The 26,203-nt window shown below is 37.8% G+C and overlaps 1 protein-coding gene across 15 annotated transcripts in view; it reads left to right on the forward strand.

The window, feature by feature from the left end:
• Positions 1–26,203, forward strand: part of LOC148388364 (uncharacterized) — a 125,659-nt gene that overhangs the window by 18,774 nt on the left and 80,682 nt on the right. Inside the window, exon 3 of one of the 15 annotated variants that reach the window (XR_015862242.1) lies at positions 23,798–24,547. The exons of the other annotated variants lie outside the window; for them this stretch is intronic. The gene's annotated coding sequence lies outside the window, so the exon portion shown is untranslated. Of the gene's footprint in view, positions 1–23,797; positions 24,548–26,203 lie in introns of those variants that run through there. 15 annotated transcript variants of the gene reach the window in all.

The raw sequence follows: 26,203 nt of genomic DNA on the forward strand, positions 1-26,203 counted from the left end.
CATTAAGACAGGACTGAAATTGCACCACCTGCTGCTTGGGGCTCTCTGAGCAATTGTCCTTTTACAGTGTTGTGGTTTTTCAAGCCAAGTGTGTAATCAAAATCGGAAGTGTTGTAATTAGATACGATGCAGTTACCTATTCCTGTGTGGGTGTCTGCCGAACAGGGTGTGGACTCAATATATATACAACTGGCTGGGGATAGCGTTTAGTCTTTCAAATAGATACAGCATGAGGAACACAATGGTGTGAACAAATCAAGGCTAATTTTTTCTTACTGGCAAAATCACAAACCACTAAAATGGAGAACAATCTTTTCTTTTTACAAAACAGTGGCTTCATTAAAGTACTATACAGTAAAAAAAATCATGTACTGAAATATATTTTTAAAAAAGGTTAAGCAAAGAAACTGTGCAGATTGACGTGCAAAGTCAATGCAAACCAGATAGTCAAAACAATAACAGCATCAATTTGCAAGATAATATCACAGTTCTGGAAAATATGGCATATGTTTTAAATCAATGCCAGTTTTCACAGAATACCACATATTGTATTATCTCACAGTGCACATGTGCTACTTTTTAGTCTCCTGATTTTGTGCTGCATTTTAAAATACTTTCTTCTATATTATACCTTAGCTTCTGGGACAGGCTGTGATTAGACTAAAATGTAAAATTGGTATGTATTTGTTAAAAAGTTCAGGAATTTAAAATGTGGCATCATGTGCTATGATCTCCGACCCACCCTTTACTCTTTCTCCCTTGACCTTTGACTGCTCCTCATTTCCTTGGTGGAAATATGTTGTGAGAAGAGGAATTATGGGGAAGGCACATACTGGTTGTCTCACCATGAATGTATCATGCATGTGTGATGTAGGGCTAAATCAGACACACATGTACATTGTAGAAAAAATGGAAGAATAGGCTCAGGTGGGTGTTGGATTTCAACACAGTTGACCTCACACGTGAAGAAGAGCAAAAACAATTTGACCCTAAGAGGAGTAGAGAATACCCAAGTAGTTGGTTAGTATGCATAGCAATGTAAAATGTAATCCAGTAATGTTATATATCGCACCGAAAACAATAATTTATTCATCTTTATGAAGCTTTGCAACTTAAATAACATTTATATCTACTCATAAATATTACAATTTGCACACATTGTTATGCGTACTTAAGCCATTTTACAGGTCTCGGGCTGTAAAATATACGCGTATGTTATGGCTTCTATGAAACATAATCATGCGCAAGAAGGGTTTCTGAGTCTCTGTAACGCTTTTAATTAGCATCAGCAGAGAATTGTTGTGGTAAAGATTCTCTAAAGTCAGGAAGTCATGAAGGAGCCAGTAATGAACAATGGAATGAACAGAACGAGTGTGTACAGCAGCCTGACTTCATGCTAATTAAGATCAAATTGCCTTGCCTGGTCTGTTTCTGTTTGAGATGTTACTTCCTGTTCTTTTTTTCCCCCGGTTCAATGATGTAGAGTATTTTTCATTCTTAACTGTTTCTTTGACCTGCTCTTACCTCTTCCACTCTTAACTTCCTAGTTATTGTGTGGTGACCTGCTAATGAAAAAGTTTCTTTTAAACTTGTGTTGTTTTGCACGTTCTATGCTTTGCCTTATGTCTGTTTTACACAGCAGGATATTCAAAGGAAGGAAAGTGGCTAGTTTTTTTTTTTTTTAGGGAGGGGGAGTGTGCATGCTGTGCACCTAACCTAAAGCAGGTTAAATATCAGATACCAAAATCTAAAAAAGAACAAGCAGGCCTTTTGTGTACACATAATCAAGCTCAAAGCTGTGTTAAGGAGTTTGTTTTTCTTTATCGAACGCTAACGGAAAAAAAAAAAAAACACCTGAAGTCACAAAACCTAAATCAAAACAAATGTTTTAGATTTTGCTTAAGCTTTTTGTACTTCTATGTTGCCATCACAACACGAGTACCAAAGGTTCACGTGAAGGCAAAGAGGTGACTTGAACAGGCCTTGATATCGTTACTGAAAAAGCGAAACTATCTAATAGATAGTGCCCATAATGTGTTAAAAAGCTACTTTACATTACTGCATCCACACAAAACAAAAATACAATCAATTTATGATGATGACTGTAGGGACTGTAGAAATAATCAAAATATTCCGTGACCAAAATGAAGTGCTCAACTGCCAAACCCGTATGAATACGTGTCTATCCATCTTTTCTACTGCAGAAGAGATTCCATAAAACACTTCAAGCAGTGACACACTGAGGTGGTCTGATCTGGCTGATGCCAATCAGATAACATTGACGCCATGGTGAGATGAACTTTGATTGGGTGTTGAGCCAATGTGTGCCTTGGATCACATCCACTTTAAACCACTAAAGACATTGTAGATGACACCCATCCTCTCTGCAACTGACCTTAATTACAGAAATGCACACGTCACTTGCAAGTGCCCGAGAAGTGAAAATATAAACACAGGCAGACGTTAAAGATCATTCAATTATCTTCTCTATGCACACACTGCATTGCTCACGCTGCAGATTTTCTGTAAAAGGGTCAATGCTGGGGACAGAATGAGATGCAGATGCCATCTGTGCGGCACGTTCCTTTGGCATCCGACAGACGGCCCTTTGCCACTCTTGATCTCAGAGCCTGATTGCAGTCCGGCACGCAAGGCAATGTTTTCCACATGCCTGTCGTGATTTTTATTCAGATGTGCGAACAGACTTCGAGAAGTGGTTAAGCAAGTAGCACTCCACACACTTCATGCTTTATGGCCTCTCCGTATCGAAAAAGCATCACAGTTTAAATTAAGTGGAGACAGCTTTTTAACTGGGCTGGAAAATGTAATGTGACAAAGCAAACAGCTGACAATTAGGGACATTGCTAATGTTAATTTAACAATGTTTCCTGGCCTATTGCAACTCTGTGATAATGAAGACCTCCAAGTTAATGAGGAGTAAAGCAGAAATAATCAACACAGACAGTGAAAGTTGTTAGTCAATATCTTCCAATTACCCTCTTGAATCCCAAACTCGAACATTTGCTAGAACCTCTTCTCTAAAAGACGATAAACACAGTTGGTCTTGTTTTGAACGTTGACAAGAACAAATCGTTAATAGCCCATAGTTGAGTGGTTCAGACGTTCATATGGAACGACAGAGCAGGTCAACAGCTAGCTAGTATGTTTTTATATCAACAAAAACATTGGTGCACTTGTACGTTTGATGATTTGTAAGGACTGATGCTGAAAAGGAGAAAGAGGAATCTAGAATTGTGTGTTTTACCACACAGCCCAATGTTTGCAAACTGCCTTGCACACGTGTTGTCAGAATTCAAATAATTGAGTGCAACTATTTGAATAGTCCAAGTACCTAATTATCAGTAATGAAATGAAAATGATTGCATATATTAGAAACATGTATTTTTTACAATATCTCTTAAATACACAATTTGCCTGGGTGATATGTATCTGTATAATCTGTAATATTGATGAATCCAGGTTGAAGTGGATTTTAATTAATCTAAAATTTATTAGACAATTGAAAATGTGCTTACAAGCCATTTTTTCTCCTTTCAATAGATCACTATTATTTCTTGTACATGTTGGTCATCTTTAGTAAATTTTGGAATTTTTGAGCAAATGGCCATTCTTCTTTATTCTATTTAGAATTAAGCCCTTTTAACCACTTTATTTTGCAGCAAGACAAGATTCTATATGCGCTTTTGACTCCTAAAAACATGAACAAACGAGAACCACTTTTTTATGGCGATGTAATGAGTTGAGGCTTCAGCCAAGCACTTCAAGCTGAGGAGGCGAAGTCAGCTGTCATCCTTTGTGGACTCTAACAATGAAGGTATAAGCAATACAAATGGGTTCTCTCGTCTAACGAGATGTTAGCTCGAGTAGCACACAGAGCTTTTAATCGTCCGTAACATGCTCTGCGGGAAGATAACGCGAGATAACAAGCAAAGTCTTGAAGCTGAAAGGATGTCTTGCAGAGAGTGTCGCAACATGATGTCGTTGCAAATATTCTGATCTTTTATACAGTTAATTTCAAGTATTTAAAATGTCATGTTAAACAGTGCATTTTTTCTACTCTGCAAAACATTGGTTTGTGTGTCTTTACAAGATAAACGGTACTATATTTGAAACCCCTCGACATTGATTCTATATTCAATTTTATAGACATTTAAATGTAAAATGTATGATTTGAAAATATTTTGATTGCCGGAGGTTTAGTGTTTAGTGATAAAGCTAAATACAGTTGTGTTATTAGCTATTACATCAAAGTTATAAAAGCCAATGTAAGGGCAGAACCATTTCCAAGTTTACTTTCCGCCAACGTCCGCTCCCTGCCTTGTTTTCCGCCCCACACTGAAAATAAATTAATGGGCTTCTGCAACACTCAGCACTCAGTCTGTGAGTGGCACCCCATTGATTTCAAGGTGTACTCTTCGGCATATATGGCTCTCTGAATAACCCTTTAAGGTGCAGGAAGAGTGCTCAGACGGTTCACCGCAACCATGAAGCTCCGGCTGGATAAATATTTCAACACTTGGACTTTGCTTATTGATTAGGGCAGTAATTTCCACACATGCCACCCCTGGGAGACAGACACTAATGATGCTGGTTCCACCAAGTCCAGCCAAGGCTTTCTCACAAAGATGTCTTGTCAAATGTTATGTTAAAGACATTAACAGCTGTACAAAGTGTTGTGATTGTTTCTTACTTTTACCGCCCCATGAAAAAAGTTTGATTTCTTCAAGCTTTTCTACTTTTACTTTTTAGGGTTTGCCCGTGTAGTGTAAAATTGTTTTTCAGTTAGGTACGTATCAAAAGTCTCCATTTGAATTCCTCACTATACTACATACCAATATTTAACATATTCAACAAATTTTATTCACATCAACTCAATTAGGAATATTTTTTGGATTGTCACTTTTGAATCCAGTTCAAACAAAAATTGCTGCGTGTAGGGCAAAAGGACGATTACATATTCATACAGTTTATTATTTTCTTCTAGTTCTTAATCCACATGAAGGATTACCTGCTTTGAGCTATTAAAATATATAAAAAAAAAAATCCTCACTTCTCGGAGAAAAAGAAATCTGCCTCAACAGATGTCTGTGCTCTCTAAGTGCTCTTGTTTATGATGATTTCTTGTCCCATTTCCCCAAAGCATGTAGAAGGACAAATGAACACGGTGAAATGTATTCTTCTCACTCTGCAACGTTAGCCCTTAAACTGCAGCAGGTCATTCCATTCCAATCCTACTGTCTCCGAGCCCGCGGCATCGCCGGCGCTGATGCATTTGCCCTAAGCATTTCGAAGGCTTGTCACTTTTTTTGCCTGTGGCAGGAAGAAGCACTTGAAATCCCAGTTGTTTGTATGTAGTGCATGCCTCCTCCTCTAAGAGCAAACTCGTATTGGATTTTGTGTGTCCCCCATGGGCTCTATAAAGAGTAAAATATCTCATGAAGACACCAGCCCCATGCTGCGAAATAGTGGTTTAATATATGTTGTTGTGTCTCATATCCTCTGGGGTGATGAGGTGATGAGAGCTTGTTTCCCACCTGTGGGGCCACAGTATCAATTTGTGCTAACACTAAGGCAAGCCAGTCCTGCCTCAGCAGCGGGAGAGCGGTGAAAGGGAGCGCCGATGTGCTAATTACCTCGCCCTTAATGTGCGAGCTCACTTCCTCCCGTTCATCTTGGCCTAGTGCCTCACACCATCAGCATAATGAGAACATCACTTTTTACTCTGAATACCTAAATATCTTCTTAAGTGATCGATAATGCACATCATCATAAATCACATCGGGGATTGCCTGATATTATTCCAAAAGTCAATACTGTGCACCACCAAAGACTTTGGAGAACGACTAATGGTGAGATATGGCCGCCTTTGGGGAGACATGAGCGATCCTCATGCATATGTATGCCGCAAAGTTTCTAACCCCCGGGCAGAAGTGCGATAGTGGCTGGTGCTCGGCAGGCACTCTCGGGCCCGCTGCGTGGCATCGGGCCCAGCAGGAAGAGCCGTGTAACCGGTGTCTGGTGGCCAGCTTTGGCATGTGAATGGGCCATTAATTCTTAATGCAATTAAGACGGTGCCGAGAAGAAAACTTAAGCCGATTCCAAAATGATTTCTTTCCTTCTCCAAGAGGGCATTACTGAAAGCTACAAATAAAATCATAGATTTGTGAGTATAGTGTATACAGTAGAATCATATAGAGAAGTTGTGAAGATGAATTTTAACACAAGTGAAAAACAACTGAAATCATTTTATTTGACCATCCACCCGAAGTGCTTTAACAAATAGTTATTGTGAATTAATTTACCAAATAACAAACCAAACACTTTTTACAAGTGCAAATGATACATGACAATTTGTATTGCTTGTTACAAAGTAATTTGAAATATGCTTGTTTTGAATAGCCCAACACATAGAAATCAGTGTCTATTAATATAAAATGCAGAATTTTTAAAAATTTAATGCAATAATTATTATACATTTTATTGCCCTTGTTTTCCTGCTTTGCCAATATATATTTGATCATCCTTAGTATTCACATTGTGTTGCAAAGTGCTGCGGTCGCACCTGCATACGCATTTGCAATTTCGCATTCAAAATCTCAAAGGAATTATTTCCAACTCCTCATTGGACACCTGTCAGCCTACGTGATTCGCCGGGCGTCGTCAAATTATAGCTAATGATTGGTAAAATTCCAGCCAATGATGCAGATTAACAAGAGGTTTTCATAAAGGAAAATAATTTGTGTCAACTCTACCACGGAGAAGGTGGCAGCTGGCTAAATTAGCGTCTGTAATGCATTTGATCCTGATTAGCGTATGGAAAGCATCAGCATTTTTGAGAAGAATGCTGACATCAAGCAGAAGAACATCCTCTTAGTGTCGTTGGAAAGTTTTCTATGTGCACGTCATTTGTGGGTGCAAGAAAAAAAAATAACGAGTGCATGAGGGGGTGTTGCGTACAAGTGCTGTGTGAAGGTGGATTCTGTTAGAATTGTGCATGTGTGTGTGTTATCATACAGTCCCAAAGAGAAGGTGCTGACTAGCAGGCCCTTTTTGACAGGCCGGGACGCTGAGAGCAGATGTGGGGTAAGAACAAAAGAGAGTGGAAGAGAAATAAAGAAAGAAGAGAGTAGGAGGAAGGAGAGAAAGGGTGCTTGGTGTGTTTGGAGTAATAGGAGACCAGCATTGAGCTTCTCCTCCAGTAGGAAGAGACAGTCAAACTCTCTGGACAGTTAGCGCAGTGATGCCTCTCAAAGATTTCCTGTCAGATCATGTCTATGAGGAGCGAGCTCGTCGATAGCGCGGCGAGGAAAAGAGCTATCAGGGGTACGGGAGTGGGCGGGAGGGGGTGCACCCGGAATAACTGTACATCTTCATGAGATGTTTTTAAAGCACATGCTCGAGATGAAGCAATTAAATGAAGAAATTATGATATTTGGGATGAATAAAATGCACATTCAAAGGGAAATTTTAAAGAGAACAAGCTAGAGCAGGAAAGTCTGGATGTATATGAATAAAAAAAAAAAACGGGCATGATGAGAGAGTAAAGATGAAACATTCCACTGCTGTTCATTTTTCATTACTGCTCGTCCATCTAATGTGCTTTGAATATATTTTCATATACAGCTATATTTGTATTTCTGAGTAAGGGCTCCAATCCATTAAATGTACATGATCACTTTATGTGTGCAGATAAGTGTGGGCTAACAATATGAAAGGATGATGAAATATGGGACAAGGGTGTTGAATATATTGAAGTAATAAAATGTCCCACCAAAGATGTGCCTTTAAAAACACACAAAGTAACAGAAGAAAAGTTGATTTGCGCTACAAAGTAAAACAATTATATGACAATTATAATAATTATATAAATCAGTCTCACTATCTCACTCATTAAAACGCCTAGACTTATTTTTTCTGTAATAGATCATGACAATGCTGACCTTAAGACCATAAGTCAAGCTTGATTTGATGTTAACTTAACTGTATCCTGTTATGCAAATGAAACCAAGTCTTAAATATCACGTATAGCATAAAATGTGCATGGCAGTGATCTGTGTTGACTCTTAAATTTTAATTGAGGCATTACTGGGAAACATAAATGACTTGAGAGAACGGTCGACTCACAGAAGTAAGAGTGATGTTAGTTAATGCAAAAAAGTAAAATGTCAGCATTACCATACATTGCTAATTGGGTGCTTTACATGCATTTTTAAAATGTGGTATTCTTGCAAAATAAATGGTCTGCTTGTAGGTGTGTCATTGGGTCGAAATACCACTTAGGTGTCATTAAAATGAGAAAAAATGCAGTCTTGAGATTAGGCTGAATTCATTTCAAGTGGGTGCAGTCATAGTCATTTATACTCGACTTCCCGCCCAGGCTGCACGGACAAATGCATTTCATCTAATTAGCCACGGTTGCTCTGGAACATGTGTTGCTGGGTATGTGAATAGACACGATCACATTAGGTTGCTTCGGCATACTGTAGCTGTTGGCAGAGGGAGTCGATGATAGACTTGATTAATTTGCGTAAGCGTTAATCTGATTTGAAGATTAAATCATAGTGCCTCCATTTTGACAGTCTACCTTCATCCTTGACCCCATCAGATTTGCTCCTTAAGTATGAGTGATGCTTCAAGACCTAGAGTGGTGGTGAAATTGAGACGTAGTTTTTGATTTAAAAAATTATAATTGTATGTAATGGCAGTATAGTACTTTTTTGAATGCTCTTATCCCACATTCTAAATGCACAGAGGTGTCAAATCCAGGCCCAACTCATTTTACAGATGGGGTCCAGTTTGGTGTATAAGTACTCAGTAATCCTCGGGTTTCTATCAGAATGTGTGGGAATGTGCGTCTTTTTCTATTATATTGTATAAAGGGGGTTAATACAATTTAGCCTGGATTGCCTGCGGATGTGTTTATTTGGGGATCGTTGTCAGCCTGCAGGCTTTGGCACACCCTCACCCCTCGGTTGAGTGGGAAGATGTAGTGTAGACTTCCCGGGCAGCGCCATCATTTCCCTCCCACGGTATCTCTCTTTAATAAGTGCACGGAAATGAAAGAGGGCTTGATGCATTATGAATCTGTTTCTACATACCACCCTCAACCCTCGGTGCTCATTTCATCACTTTTTACGCACGCATCATGGCAGAGTGCAAATTGTGTTATGCAGTAAATCTCCTCTGTCAAATACATTCAGTTCTAGTGCCCACAAAGGGACAACAGAGATGCGGCGCGGGTCCTTTGCGTGGTGTCCTGTCCAAACGCTACCAGCTTTATTTCTCACATGTATCTTTTACATTACACAATACACACATAAATCACAAGTCTCATCTAAATTTCTCCAAATTTACATTAATACTGAAATTTTGGACATTTATCTAAATATATGCTTGTGGTCATATAGCATGTTCTGATGTTTTTAAGTACTTAGTGTAGCTCAGTGACTGCAAGGAGTACGTACATAATGCCGCTTACAGTATTTTACTTATTTAGGATGCCAGAGAACAGATCTCAGCAAAAGGTGAACAATTCTAATCCTTAAATTGGGAACCAACTGTACTCTTCCTCATCCTCTTCATACAAATAACAATGTTTTATAAGAGTGCAATGCATTATTCGATGAGAAATGATGAAAAATATCAAAATGAGTGAGAAAAGGTGGATTCTCATTTTATTTTGGTTGCGTATTAAAAAAGTAAAAGGATCTTAATTTACTCATCTCCCACCCATCTGATATTTTGAAGTTGGTGTGATTTTCGCTGAATCCTCCTAAAAATAACAGCGACTACTGCATGAGTATTAGAGTTCACTGTGACTGTTTTGTCATTTTAGATTTGAAAATACTATTTTAACATGAGAATACATTCATGAGAATGCACTTGCACACATACAAACATGTTTTGTTCTGATGCAACCTCTGTACCTCTGCCATTTTTCTTCTGCTTGTGGCAATGAAACGACAGTGGCATGAAGTGTATAATGAAGTTTATATTTAGCTGTAGCTTTACTTGTTTGGGTGTGAGCTTATGTCAAATCAAATGAAGTCCCTTTTCCTCCCAACAGAAGTGGCAACAATATGTATCAAATGCAGAAACCAGAGAGCTTAGATAAAAAAAAAAATAAGGCATTGAATTAAATTTGGCTTAAATTTTAATTTGATTTTTTTTCTTAAACATAAGGAAACCGGCTTGACAAAAATAACGGCATGATCATTCTTCTGTTACACAATCGTTAGACGCAATTGATAAAAATAAAAAAAATAAAAAACTCATCAGGTGTACAGGCATTAAAATTGTCATCCTTAACTTAGAAAGTAGATCACTAAACTACTACTTACCTACACAGGATGACGGTAAGCATAAGACTGATGTTGAACAATGAAGCAATGTAAAAAAACTGCACATTTTCCACATGTGGAACTTCGTCTTCAATGTACGCCTTTCCTCTTTCATGTGGAACACCACTGTTTTCACCACAAAGCTAAAAAAGACAGTAACAGGGAATGTCTGCTGGCATGTTGTCTTGTACGTACCACAATGTTATCATCCGGCTACAGTTTTCCCAACATTTGAAGAAAATCACAATCCAATCTTTGATAGCACATGAAGCAGCTGTTGGGAGTCTTGCCACCTGGTGAGCAGCTTTGTCGAATACTTTGAGGATTAAATTATTAATTTAGGAAGGCAAAGATTTTTCCAGCTTGCTTGAATCCATAGAAAAGATTTTACCTCTTCCCGCTCAGCTTTTGCAGATTTGTTTTGCATGGGCAGGGTCATATACGTTTTTGGTAGATCGCAAAATATTGCAAAGACTCGTGAGTGCAGATCTATAAAGATTATCAGTGCGATCAAAATGCTGATGTAATGAAACATATTTATTGGTATTTGACTCATGTCAGCCATTCAAGCCAGATCTTAAAATATGTGTGTTTATCATTACACTTTAAATACTTCAGAAAACTGTAGGTAGCTCTGCTTCAAAGAGAAGTAGAAGCGAAAAACTAAAAATTCAGTTTGACTTTGACTTTAGCTACAACACTTTGGAGATAAAGTGTGCTTCAGGTTTGAGGCTCCAAAAAAAAGCAATTTAGATTTTATTAAAAAATATGGGTGATTGACAGGAAATTAAAGTGGGTCTGGACTGGACCGGCTGTCAGGCAGATCTGAGAGAAGGAAAACTATTATTCTGATGCCGAATACGTTTGCTTGTTTGAAAGTCTCCCTGTCACTGATTTTTAATTTCCTTGTCAGACGCGTTTGCTTACGACCACAATTGTACGTTTGACAAAGTCTGCAGTAAATAGTCGAATTTGTATTACACAAAACTCATTTCCCACGGCTCTTAACGAAGCATTTTGCTGGTAAAGAGAGAAACAGTTTTGAGTTCTCAAATAAATGGGAACTTTGCTCGTGATATGGTAAGATCCACACGTTGAATTATTTGTATATTACTATTATTAGAAAATATTAAATTATCATTTCGAACATCATCTATATTTTTAGGCCATGTTTAACATATTTTTGAAGACCAACTATTCTGCAAAGTTTCAAAGAATACAATGCAACACGGAGCAGGGTTTGAATTTTTGTGACAAGGTGCGTTGAGATTGACCACTATCCGCTGCTATTAAGATTCACAATGCCCTAGATTTGTCATAGATACTGTCTCTGATGCAGCTTCAGGCTACTTCAGTGGGGCACAGATTAATTATGTGGTATATTTAGACATATCGACTGATTCAAGGAACAAAAAGAGGAAAGATAGAGTCCCAGTATGCTGAGATGAAGCACAACGCCTGTCAAAAATAGCATATACTATGCTTCAGTTAACCTAGTGTGATCCGCGATCCTCTTGGCAGGCCCGGACAGGCCTCCACTTGGTCTAATTAAGTTAGACTGTCATGAATGGCTTCAGAGTCAGACTGTACCTCTTGGTTGTTCTAAGTAAATCATGATCTTATTGAGACTGTTCACCCGCCAACAACTTTTTCCGGAATTAGATGGGAGCAGAAGGCGCCATATATTTAAATATACCTACAAAGTTTCCAGTTTAGGAGAGAAAATAATTCAATTTGTCACATCTGCTCCGAGATCAGTAGGATTTACCATTACAAGTGGTTTCTGAGCCATGCGAATGACAGCTATCAGGGTGGAGTAATCTACTTCCACAACACCATACACGCCACAGAGGGCTTAATGTTCCAAAGAGGAAGTGGGTGACAGAGCCCACAAGATAATTACGAATGGGAGCTTAGGTCCATTTTGGGAAGTTGGTAAGGTTTTCCATTGGGTTTTTGAATTTGGTGGTTTTCTATAACGCAGGGTTATAGTTGATCATTTTCTGGAATTGATGGAAAATGAGACATGTTTGAAAGTGTTGGACATTAACACCACCAATAGTATTAAAGTTATTTTTGGTTTGTTTTTTCTTATTGTGGAATCTTGGCAAATCTCATGCTTCCAATTTGTGGGACAAGTTTGTTGAAGGCCTTATTCCTGTTTTCTCATGACTGCATAATTATGGTTCTATTTTTTTCTACATCAAGTAATTGTATTATAGCTAGTATTTTATTATGTTGTAAAACTCAAAGTTGAACTTTCTCATTCAAATAGAATAGAAAGAAAAGTGGCAATATTTTCTGCATTCCAATGCGTATTACAATAAATGGCTATAATCAGTCTGGGGCTGTAGTACTGAGCGGAACCTGATTTCATGGCCTATTATCCACTCAGAATGTAATTAATTTTGACAGATGTGACAAGGATCTGAAGTGGACCCCATTGATTTCAAATGGCATCACTAATGTCAAAGAGTCTTTACTCTCATTAACACAGATTGTATTTCTTTGCCAAGAGTTGCTAGAAGAACCTTTTGGAGATATTGGTAATGTGCAGACTGTCATATATATTGTCACCCCCAACAAGCTGACCAAATCGTGTAAGGACATACGTACATTTTATCAAAGCTTTTTATTTATAATAACACCAAATGATTACTGCTGTTTGTCCATAATATATCAACTACAGGACAACTAAGCTGCACGCAACTTTCTCCCACTTTTTTCTTTATCATCTTTCAAGTTCTTACATGAACTCAATGCATGGTCCTTTAATACGTTAGCCAACGATACAATAAAATATTTGTTTTTTTTCTTCCTGGTAGCAGTTTGACTTTAAAGTCTCCTAATAAGTGGGAGTAATAATATGTGCAGGGATTTGTTGCTCCATATCAACACAATGTAGAGAAACTACGCTATCAGTGGTTTAATTGACAAAACTTTGTTTAAGTTTCTCAATGCACCGGCACCCAATTTAAATAGAACAAAGTTTTGTTGTTAGAGGAGTTTTCTAACATTTCCGCAAATTATTATTATTCTTTTTATTCACAGAGAGATCCATTAATTCAAAATGAAACACAAAGTCAGACTTTAACTTCATCAGAGACTCTGAAATCCCTATTTACTCCGTTTCCAGTTATTCGTGGCCTGCAATCTGTAAAATGGCACAGATTAGTCACCGTATTCATCACGGAGGGTTTTTGCTGTTGATTGCGGCGCTTGTCCAGTTGATTAATGTTGCATTTAGCTACCAAAGAAAACATTGGCTGGCATTTTGAAAAGGTTCCCTCTTCCTCTGGGAATGTTTTGTAAAGATGTACTTATGACATGTCACACAATGTTTACAGTGTTTCTGTTAAGTAATGTTTTGTCCATTAGCAGATGAAACCCCCGTTGTCATAAATTAACGACAAAATTGCGCTATGGCAGCCAAGAAGTGAATCATTTAAATAATCTTTCAGAATTTATTGGTGAGAAGTGTCCCAAGTAAATTGTGTAAAATTAGAATTTGGTGGTTTTGAATGTCAACACAATTTGTCTGTTGCATGCATAAAGTGTGCATTTCATTGGAAGATTGCTGCTGTTTTTCAATAACATTCATTCATTTTCTATTGTATAAGCACATTGATACTACTTGAGTTTCCTCCTAAATTTGATTGTGGTTTTGATTTTTTTTCATGAACACATGCACAATCAGAGGTAAGGGCTGTTGATATCCAAGTACCAACTTTACATCATAACCAAGTGGAGATCTTCTTGCAGTTCCTTATAAATGTACCTTGCACTCGCCAATCTCCACTGACAGATAGTTAAAGTAATGAGAAGTGGAGAAATAGTGATGGTGTAGTCATGCTAAGTAACAGTACAGTTCTGCACACTCTGTGCTATCGGCATACATGCCATTTAGTTTATAATCTAGTGAAAGTCATTTAGTCTTCTACCTAGTGTGTCTGTATTTCATTGTGTGTCCATGAATTCCTAGCATGCCTCCTGTTAGCATGAGACACCAGGAACTGCCAGAGGCCAGGTTCTGCTCTTCATCCTAACAGTGTGGTACAGCGTTTTGCTCTGTCAAAGAAAGAGGGGAAGAAGGCCCATTCAGGAGGTCAGCTCCGAGCTGTTGACATTACTTACTGCTTTCCTGTGGTTCTGGGCAGAGGCTCATTATCACAGGGTCTTCTTGGAGGAGTGTGGGCTTTGTTAGGATGCAGCTGTAGGTGCTGAGGGGATGAAGACAGAAGGAAAGAGTAGATAAAGTGGAACTTTATCTGAGGTCCACCACAGTTGGCGCTCAAGGGCCAGTTGGCGACAGGATTTTTTTCTGCTATGTATTTTTGTCTGTCTTGTGTATAACCTATGAATTCTGCACAGGATCGGTCACAATGACAGTTGCTTGCTTATTTTATATTTGTGTCATGTCTCTTGTTGGTTGGGATTACCATTAGACCCTTGTTTGACATTTGTCATTGTCCTGATCCATGTGTTTGTTTGAATTCTGTTTCATTTTTTGTCTTGTCTGCTTGTGGTTCGTGTCTTGTTCATTAGGTCTATTTTTTTTCCACCTATGCTTATCATTTTTTTTCCCTTGTGTCGTCCAAACATCTCCCTCAGCCACTTGTCTTGTCCAGGTGTTCCTTGTTGTCGCAACCATTTCTTTGTGTCAGGCCATGGACACTTTGGTGCCCATCCAAAATAGGGGGGAGGATAAATAACACAATTGAATTACATATGGTATATGCATATAAAATAGTGTTCTGCTGTATTATAGAGACTTACTTGCTTTATTCTTGTTGTTAAAAAGATTCTTGAGCCATAAAATTTCACATTATAGATCCCTACTCATAAGATGAGACCCAAAAAAATATGCAAAAGCCACTGTTTTTTCATTTTTTTAGTTAATAGTGGTTAAACCTATATACTATTTTTTCACTGAACCACTTCAAACTTGACTTTTTTGTAGTACATTATTGAGTTGAAAAGACACATATTTCACTAGCAAGCTAAAAGGAATAACAGAGCAATACGTTTTTGAGACAAGAGATGTGGAAGAAAAACAATCACAAATGTGGGAAGCCATTTTTCTATCATTATAGAAAACCCGATGAAATGTACAGTGGAAGTCTGCAGCTGGTGTCAGGTTTCATGCCTGTCACACTCTATCAGTGAGCGGGGCTAATGAGATGCTGCATTCAACCTGGGACTCAAGCTGGAAAAGTGGTGTTCGAATCTGGGGAATTCCAAAAATCTAGCATCTGGTGCAAAACAGAAGAGTCCTCTGTGGCACAGTGGTCATTAACTTCTGGGATTTACTGAGATACGATACCCTGTTGAGAAAAAGTTTCCTCACTGATGAGAGCGCTTTTCCAACTCCACCAATCTTCTGCCCAGCGGAAGCAACACGAGTCAGGAAAAGATCTGGGAATGTCTTTTTGTGAATAGATGTAACAGATATTATATGATGACATGTCTTCAAGTATGTGGACCTGATTAGAGTGCCCATCATCAAGTTAAAAATATTCTTATAATGGGAGTCCGAAGTCCTGCTTTGACAAGCATTCTAAAGTTTTGTCACAAATATATTTTTACATTTTACGGCATTCATGATGTGCATGGTTCTTTAGGAAAATTGGCAAATTTTATTACATAAAGCAAATTAACAATTAAATAACCTCTCTATATCAAATATACAACCTAAACAGTTTCCTTTGCTGGACCTTGCCGGCCTCTCCAGCAGAATCACCACTGCTTGAAATTAGAGATGGGAAACCACAGATACCAGCCATCTGTATCGGGCCAATACTAACTTTATGTCAAGGTATCTGGTACTCCTGAAGGCTGCCGATAGCAGCCACCGATACTAAAGGCAAAAAAAAAAAAAATAAAAAAAAAATACAGCTGATATTGCATAAGTCTTGATTAGCAATAGTCGATGCCACACAGCAGTAGTTTGACCCATTGGAGTATCATGTGCTTCAGAAAGCAGCAAAGATTTTTATCTGTAATTGCGTTCATTGGAATTTTATTAATCAAAAGTGCTGGTGGTTTCTGTACCATGTATCAGTATCTGTAAATACTCAGGAGTGACCCTAAACAGGTTGGACAAAGATAATCTCTCAAAAGAGTCATATTAGCCCAGGAAATTCAACATTGTTGGAGGTCTGGTAGTCCAGTTGCTATCACTGAATGACTGCTGCTAATCAATAGGGATCTTTAATCGCAATTTCCAGGGCCCCCGTTGCTTATTGATTCCAGTCAGCAAACATTTCACTTTGATCATTATGATGTGAGGCCAACGGCACGCTTCCTAGGGGTTTTACTCACCACATGCTTGCGATTGATCTTCAGAGTGCAACCTCGTGGTGTCCGCCACACCACCCATTGACTCGCTTGGACAGATAGCAGCGGATCTTGCTGTACTTACATCTGGTTCCACTGTAACGCTATTGGACACTAGACCCAGCTCACAAAAGGACACCCTCTATAATGTCCTTTTTTTTCCAGGTCCTCCGAAATACATGACTAGATTGCCAATCTTTCAGCCATTTCATGTGGGTAAAGAGTTTTATTTTGGACGTCTGTGGCTTAAAACAGCTCTCAGGATCACATGGCCGTTATTAACCGCTTTGGCATGTTTGGCCAGAGTGTGGTCTATTAAGAACCTGATTGATGTTCTTTGAGTTATATTAAGAGAAAAAATGGCACGAGAACAAAGGCTGTTGGACGAGGAACATTAGACACCTTGCTGAAACTGAACTCCAATAATGACGATGTAGCCATATGACTCTTTTTCTTTTCTTATACTCCTTTATTTTTTTTTGCTGGATTATTCTTTGCATTAAATCATTTATAGTTGCAAATCTTCACTCGAAAAATAAATTGGTGGTTTTTCCATATGCCATAAGCATTTCTTAATGATGTCAGCTTTTTTACCAGCAGGACCACCCGCACAGCATTCTCTCCAAATATTCTTTTAGTGGTTTTGTATGATCTCTCGCCGTACAAATACTTTAAGAAACCAAGGAATTTGTTCTCTGTATCCAGTCTATTCAGTGTTTGTCTCCTTGTGAGATAAAAAAAAAAAAAAAAAAAAAAAGATTTCTTTCGGGAGATGGATGCATTTCAAAGTTGAGAATTGAGCAGAATTTAGGTGAACATTGAAAGGGCATCACAGATAGTGACCTTTTAAAATCAAAGTAATCACAATCTTTTTTGTATGACTTGGTGGGTTATTTTAAACCCACTTGCATTCACTCTAAGCCATGTACCTCCTACCAGAGAACTCTGGAGACATGCAGAGTATGTATGTATAAACATGGGCCACAAATGAAACACTATCATAAAAGCAAATTGTAGTCGATGCCAGATCTTCTTGGCAAACTCACTCGACAAAGTACAGGCGATTTATTCTTTAACTGTCACACAAGTGTAAAAATGAGCCAGTTTGAAAAAATAGCCCCAAAAATATGTATTGCCCTTAATAAAATGCCAAATCTGCAAGTCTTGACTTTGAGTTTTTGTTGTTATCTGATCTCAATCACAAGAAAATGAAGTTTTAGATAAATGTGTCATATATGGCTGCAACTGCATCCCCAATGAGGTTGCTGTTACTACATTTGACACACTTCATTTCATCCTCATCTGTCAAATTCAGCGTCAGATTATGGTTGATGTGCTTGGCTTAATGGAGGGGATGTGACAACTTTAAATTCTTAATGCAGTCTGAGTGATTCCAGGTTGCGCTTCATTCAGGATGGAGCACAGGAGCGGCAAGCTATGTAGTCACTACATCAAAACTGAAATTACTAAAGAATGAAACACTGCAATAAACATGAATTTAACTTAAAACATTTCTGACTGTATGTATACATTCATATATGATATGAATTATTAGTTTCAACTTCCAAGTGCTTTTAATTTGAAGGATAAACTATTCACCATTTCTCATCAAGATTGTAATTTTAAACGAATACATTTTATTTGAAACTTCCTGTTGTTTCATTACGTTTGGTTGCTTAAAATGTGTGAGGCAAATATACTATAGAACCTGTTGATATTTCTTCACCTGATTTTGATGTAAATACCCTCAAATTAAATCTTAAACTGCACACTTCAAGCACACCTTGTTTTATTTCATTTCAAATCCATTGCCGTGGCGTTTAGAGCCAAAAAAGTTGAGGATTGTGTTGATGTCCCATTATTTATAGACATGATCCTTGTATTATTTTGAATGAATTGAAGGAAAAATAAAGTGGAAGAGTCCCTTAAAATTAGGAACAGGCCTCTTTCATCTAAGTAAATGCTTGTAAAATAACACAAAAGTAAACAAGGCCAATTTCAAAAGGGTTTCTGGCCCTTTATTCCATGATAGCATGATAGTATTAAACATATACAGCATTAACATTTCACTATGTGCAGTGATGACGCAAATAGAGCAAGAGATGCGAACTAACATGACATGTAGTTTTATTTCCGTGCTACAATCCACTGCTGTAGTTGAACTAAATATGGTGACTTACACTGAGTATTCTGCAAGTGCTTCGCGCTAATCCACTGCAAAATAAATATCTTTGTTGCGTAATCCATATTTGCTTAGCTACAACCTATGAACATCCGCATGACACTGCAAAGAGTCTGTTTTTCTCTCCCTGATGCAAAAAAAACAAATGACAGCACCCTCATTAGCATTACACTAATTTTGTCCTGCATAGGAACACATTACAGCAAGTCAGACTTATTTGTGCCTGTGTGCTGAATCACTTCCAAAGTCACTGCGAAACATGTTGAAGTCCTCATAAAATATTAATTTGGGACCATTAAATCAATAGAAATCACTACTTGCTTCTGCATTGATCACCAGCTCAACATCTGGCTTCATATTGCAAGCAATGAGTTGGTAATTTCAACCCAGCATGCACCAGTAGCCATATTCATGTGCAACAGATTATTATGACTCAATTAATGAATAAAATATTATCCTGGCGGTAAACATTACGCAACTGAAGGACAAAAAACAAATTGGGGAGTAAGTAACATGAAGTCTGATGATTAATAGTGCTTTGACACGAGCATGCCTAGGCCTGAAGGATGGCATCTTCTGCACCGCTATTTATGACTTTATGAGGAGAGAGATGGACCATTTCATTAGCCTCTCGCTTAGTAGTAATTAATGCACAAATTTATGAAGCCTTTGATTAATTGTAGGGACAAGTGCAGTCAATGCTATTCAAATATGACACACTCAATGAAAAGCTCATCTCACAATATAAAATCTCACAGAAAGCTTGCTGTATAAACTACCTTTTTTTTTTTGTCAGCTACGCTCCGCTGCCTACAAGCAAAGTTTCAATATTAAAACTAATAAGTGCCATTTTTTAAATTGCATTTGAGGTCATGGCTATTTTATGTGGTGTGATAAGGGCGTTTTTTTTATTTTACTTCATTTAGCAGCAAATGAATTAGGATCAATGACACAAGGAATTATGCTATATCACCTGTGACAACTTTCAACTGTTATTTCCTTTTTTCCAATGTTGTGGATGGTTTTAGTATATTATTGGATTTTGACAGTGACAGTTGTCATAATTTAAATCATCCTATAATTGTCCTTTTGTACAACACAACAAATGCATATAAATAAATACAAAACACAAACTCAGTCAAGGATGTAATTTTTCCTTGGGTTGACCTTCCAAAAATATTGTTTGTAAAATTTGTACATAGATACTGAAAATACTTATGCAAGGGATAAAGTCGGATACAAAATTTGAGTTACACAAAAAAAAAAAAGTTACCCAGATGGAACTTACACTACCAACAACTACCAACAAATTGTCACGGTGTTAACAGCTCTAAAGTTTCTGTGATGACAGCTTTGCGCTGATGGTAAAAGGTGAAGAAGAGGTGATACCACCACACATTAAACACATTAGAAATGCACTTGTCATCACAAAATAATATCCATCCATTTTCTGCATTAATTATCTTGTTGAGGGTTGCGAGAAGATACAGCAACAAACATCCCAGAACCATTTACCATAGTCTTAGTCAAGGAAATAAGTTTATATCCACATTTTAAACACATACAGTCAGTTATAATGAAACTGTGTTTACATTCAAGGCAATGTCAGATGACATTTTATCTTGCAGGTTCTATATTTGATATCTGTCATAGCAATGCAAAACAATTTATTCTCCCACCACAAAAAAAATAGATACCATAAATAATTTTTGAATAATTTCCTTCATTTTCATCACTTCTTACACTGTCTTGGGGCTGATCTGAAATGATGTGACTAATGTAAAACATGGCTAACTGTCAGAAGTAAACCAGTCAATGCCCGTGCACTCATGCACCCGCCATTTCAAGGCCTAATGATGCATGGCCAACACACTAAAGCTGCGGTCTAAGGTCTGCACAAGAAAAAAAAGAGGCAGTTGCAGCAAAGAGATTGTACAGTGCCCTGTCTTGTCGGAAGAGGAGGTGACATATTTATGAGTTATTCCCTTGATGGGGCCTATAGTTGTCCTTTAGTCCTGACTGCCCCACTCAGTAAAGCCTTTTGTGAATAACAGCATGAAAAGACAGCGTTCTTTCACTTGTAATTCTTAACTACAAATTAGTCTCTCGATCAACTGAGCAGAAGGTCTGCCTCTCTGTCTGATGAAAGGATTTGACCCTGCGAACACAGAGCTAATTTTCTTAAACAACTATTTTTGAATACAGCTACAAAAAATGTGTTTTTATTAAAACTTATCAGCAAGATGTCCAAAATTTTTTCAGCAATGTTTCTTTTGTCACAAAAACTTACAAAGAACTTTTTTGCAATAATATTAAAGCTTGCAGGCATTTTTTGTCATTTGTGTGTGGGATCAATTGGCAATGCCTCAACTTTACAAGGCAGACACGTTGCATTTCAGCAGCACAGTATTATCCTACACATTTTTATTCGTCTTAATGTCATTCAAAGAACTTAAAAAGGGCATGCAGAGATAACAAGCAACAGATATGAGCTAATAATATCTTATCCATAAAGTCACATGGGGCTTTTTAGTATGAATCCCTTGATTTAACTCGCTTGGGTGAATCACAATGGTTTTGTTTTAAAAGGAAGAGTGGAAAAAATACCCAGCAATAATTTATCGCTCCGGTGTAGACATACGTCGAGGTTCTCGTATTTGTCTCTGTCAGCCCTGCAGTCTGAGGATATGAGAGAATGGAAGCTATGATGAGAGGGAGGGGAGTAAGAAGAAAACGCCGAAGTACGTGATTAAGAATAATGAGTAAAAAATTGCATAAAGTCTTCTCCCAAATTACATATCAACTCGGCGGCTGGCATTATCCCTCAAGCATCTCATCAGTCCTGGACCAAGTCCCTGTCGCTTTGAGAAGGACATGTGCGCACACATATACACACTTATTGCATTCCATTAGCAGTGAACACATGAGCCAAGATTCAGTTCTTCCCCCTCTTCTGGTTTCCTCACTCATCCTCTCGATATCCATCAGTCTCTCACTGCGTCCGCACTGACTGGATACAAAAAAAGATTTTCGAGTCAACTTTCATGTAAACACTAATTGTTGTACAACTATGGCAGAGCAGCGTGTTATCTTCTAACCACTGTTTGGAGAAGCATGACTAGCAGAACATTCAATGCATATCAGGTGAATATATTTTTCTCTCTAGCAATACCATACATGGAAATGAGAGGATCGTTTTCAATTATTATCCTTGGCGAAAATATGGTACAAAACAATACCTGGAAGGGACAGACGACCAAACAACAAATTGTTGGTATCCCACAAAATATGCACCAAAACCGGGTTCCAGAGAAATGTTTGTTTTCACTGTAATTACATTTTTTTCCCTAATCTAGTGTTTTTGTACATGTAATGGTATTTTTAAGAATTGGATTACGTAACTTAAGTTACCAGTGAAAGCCGAAGTCCACCCGCCACTTGATAAGATAAAATAGAACTTTATTGATCCTACAAAGGGGAAATTTGCTCATTTCAGCTGCCCAACAGAGAAAAAAAGAAAAATCTGAATGAGAGCAGGAGCAGTCCATTGCCTCACTTTTACTGGCTTTTTATTTCATTCTTTATCATTGTGTCACTATGATGTCCTAGTACACCATGATATGCCTTTCTTTCATTTCATTTAACATTCTGTCATAATTGGAACCATAGTAATGGCACATATTGAGTTGAATGTGTTAATAACACTCAGACCTGCTTTTAAGGGTTAAGAAGTGCAGCAAATGAAGGCTAAAAGAGGGATAGCAGCAGCCATAAGGACGGCATCTAAAGAGAGGAGCTAACTCTCTGAGTGACAGGTTTATATGGAGAGCTACAAGGAAGAAAGAGGCCCTGATATTTTCATTAAAGTGCTGTCACTCGCACTCTCCGGTGCCAACCTCTTGTCTTGTCACACCGCCATGCACACATGCTTAAATAAGAGAGAGACAGAGAGACAGCATTCCAAAAACAACGCCAAGCTTACTGACGAGAGCCAACGTGTGATTTTTGCAAATGAAGAAAGGGTGTGCCTTGGTTAAAGGGTTTGGGGAATGTTTTTTCTTAGTCACAGAGAGACAACTGACAAAGGATTTGAAATGTTAAATTTTCACTTGTTTTCATCTTGTGGTCAGTGCGCGTAGCATTTTTTTTTTCTTTTTTTGCAATGGACATGAGCACATTCATCTTGTGTTTGAGAATATGACCGAACGTATTATCTGTCACCTTCGACCACTCCACCATGTGAATGGATGAAACATCTACGCAAAAACTCTCCTTTGAGACCTCATAGCACTGTTCTTCATTTTTCTGCTCACAAGAGCCATTTTTACTCCAAAAAAAAAAAACACACACACATAGATGACTATCCTTATCTGTCCTCTGGACTGCCAGTTTACATTTGAATCAAATATGATTGTGAGATTATTTTCAACGCAATGTACATCCATCAATTTGTTTCATGATTGAAACAATCAACCCTTCATTACTCCGTTAGAGACACTATGATTAAAAACAATTTTGTTTACACAACCAATGCATTATGGCTAATGCATTACTGTAATAATATAAATTGGAAATGTCATTACCTCTGTCAAGATGGAAATGTTTACTCTACAATTTTGTTATAGGCCTCCACAGTATCTAAACCATTTAATTTATTATCTAATGGACATATAAACTGGATGGACATAATGTTGTCTTGCAATGAGCCACCATTAAATACATTCTAAAGGTGAGTGGTTTCACCACCTCCATCTGGACACTGCTAGATGTTAATTTCAATGCATGAAAAAAATAGATCATGTTGACATTATAGAGCAGATGTCACAACAGCTGACAGGATCGGGGTGCGTCGTCTTCATCACTCCTTTGCTTACCTACTTGACAGAATTTCCTGTACATCTATTGATTTTTACCGCAGGTTGACATATGGAGGCGATCTTCTTTGACTGAGAGACTGAACATGTTTCGAGCCGGCTCATGAGCGCATTTCCAAGTCAAGGTTGGCCATCAGAGGATGTTAGAAAGGATGGTTACACTCTTCTCGTCATTTCTAAGCAGTAAGGTTTCTAAGAAGACGTGTTGAAATATTAACCATGTGGTAAATGATGTACAGTAGAATTACTAAACATGTGATATTTGATCTGGAGGACAGTTGAAGATTTCAGGATAATTAATAGTAAGTGATGGGTAAAATTATTCAGATGTAAACCAGATAGATACCATTGTCATGGCTCCAAAAAAAAGAAAAAATATCTAATTCCAATATCTGCATATAGGACATTTTATGATACAAAAACACTTGATAAACATAGTAAAACCAAACCTGAACAAAATGCCTTTACATTCTACTTTTTCTTTAGATGTTAGTTGTCCTGCAGATGCAACTCGGACCGCATGTCTTTTCGTGTGCTTTGAGTTTGTGTGTGTGTGTGTCTGTGTGTGTACTGATAGACAAACAGTTTAATCATGGCTGCAAACCCTAATGCAGCGTAACCAAGCAGCAGTCTGCCGTACAAAAGTCTGTCTAGGGATCTTGGACTCCCGGCTGCGTCTTACATGAGCAGTCCGGTAAAATTAGGTGATGATTGATCTCGCTCTAGAGGGAATGCAGAGATGTTTTTTTTTTCCTCCCTACTCGCCTAACTTCTAAATAAATATTGTATTCAAATAGATGAGCAAGAGTTGACTTTGTAGTCCCTGTGCAATAGTAGCTGAAGAGCAGTCAGAGTCAAGTGTGGCATGCTACGCTTATCTCCATTGCTCCCTACTGGCCCGCCTCGTCAATGCGTGTATCTTCAAGCCACGCTTTAGCTGGCTCATATTAAAGAACATAATCTCAGAAATTGACTTTTGGGGGGACAATTTACCTTTCACCACATATATGATTAAGGATATGTGAAATATTTGCTGTTTTAACAGGCTAAACAATTGACTTGCTTTTAGTGTGTGGTTATACATTTTATTCTAATAAAATTAATAATATATTACTATTACTGAAATTGGTTGCACATTGCTTTTGAGTTGATTTCATCAAAAGAACTGCAAAATTAAAAATAATGCAATGCTGATACGGTTAAAAAATCATCATTTGAAAGGATCATTACTTGATGCTGTATGTTTACATGTTCACAAGAACAATACAGGGCCACATTATTGTGAAATGTTCATACTGTAGATAAATACACAGTCACTTGCTGAAAAAAAAAATGCTTTGTTGATCAAGATGTTTTTTGTCCAAATCTGAATTCTGACTATTCAACTCCTAGAGCAGAAGTATAAAAGGGCAAAATGAATCATATGGTTCAATTGAATTAATCTAGATTATTTTGAAATCCCAGGGAGGAGCAAAGTAGCTGTTGCAGGAAAACATTTTGACAATTCATCCACATTACTAAAATTGTAAAATTAGTATTCCAGTGTTTAGTTGTGCAACAAAAATAATTACCTTAATTGTATTACTTTCAACATTTTCCTTCCAACACACGCATTTAATTGAATATCTAAAAAAAAAAAAACAGACCCCAAATACTGGTTTAATACATTTTTAAATCATTATTTTTAATGAAATATTTTTCAGTGTTGCTAAATCTGGTATGATATCAGCTGCCCTGCATGCACCAATTAAGCGGCAATTACAAAAACATCCGCTGTTATCTGTACTTGCGTTAGTCCAGTGGTCTGTTATGTATTTATTAAAGCGAATTATCTGTGATAATCATTCTAATGGAGGTTGGGCTCATGTTAGTGGCTTCCTGCTGGGTGCTAATGTCTAATTACACCGAAGCCCGTCATGATGGGGAAGGGTGCCCTGCAGCCCTCCAGCTCCATGTTCAGCTATGCCGCTCCATCCTTGTCTAATCACACGGCTGCCTGTCAAGCGCATATCATGGCCAATGACGAATAAAAAGTAGCTGATCAAAGCCAGCAGAAAGAACGGGATCAAAAAGACTGTGAGATGTGCAAAGAGGCGGGGAGGACATTCCAGGGAGATCATGTTATTTTTCCCAAGATGACCTTGATACCCTAAGGTACTCTTTCCGTCTTCTAATGCCTGCATGTTTCTGCGCACATATATGGGCTGTAAAGGTGGTCCCATGAGAATTTAGTACTATTAAATATAGACACACTATTGGCTAAGTGTAAAAATCCATCCAAAACGTTGCAGGAAAATTACATTTATCAAGTCCCAACTTTCCACTTAGGATTCTGAGAGTAATTCTGTAGCGAGTTGCATGCATAAGCACAATTACACCTTAGGGTAAGACACACATATATATATATAAAAACACATGAGTTTCCCACTGTTAGATAAAAAAAGAAAAAT

Source organism: Syngnathus floridae, chromosome 13 (genome assembly GCF_059516105.1).
Source record: "Syngnathus floridae isolate MCC-2025c chromosome 13, RoL_Sflo_1.0, whole genome shotgun sequence".
Lineage (NCBI taxonomy): Eukaryota > Metazoa > Chordata > Actinopteri > Syngnathiformes > Syngnathidae > Syngnathus > Syngnathus floridae.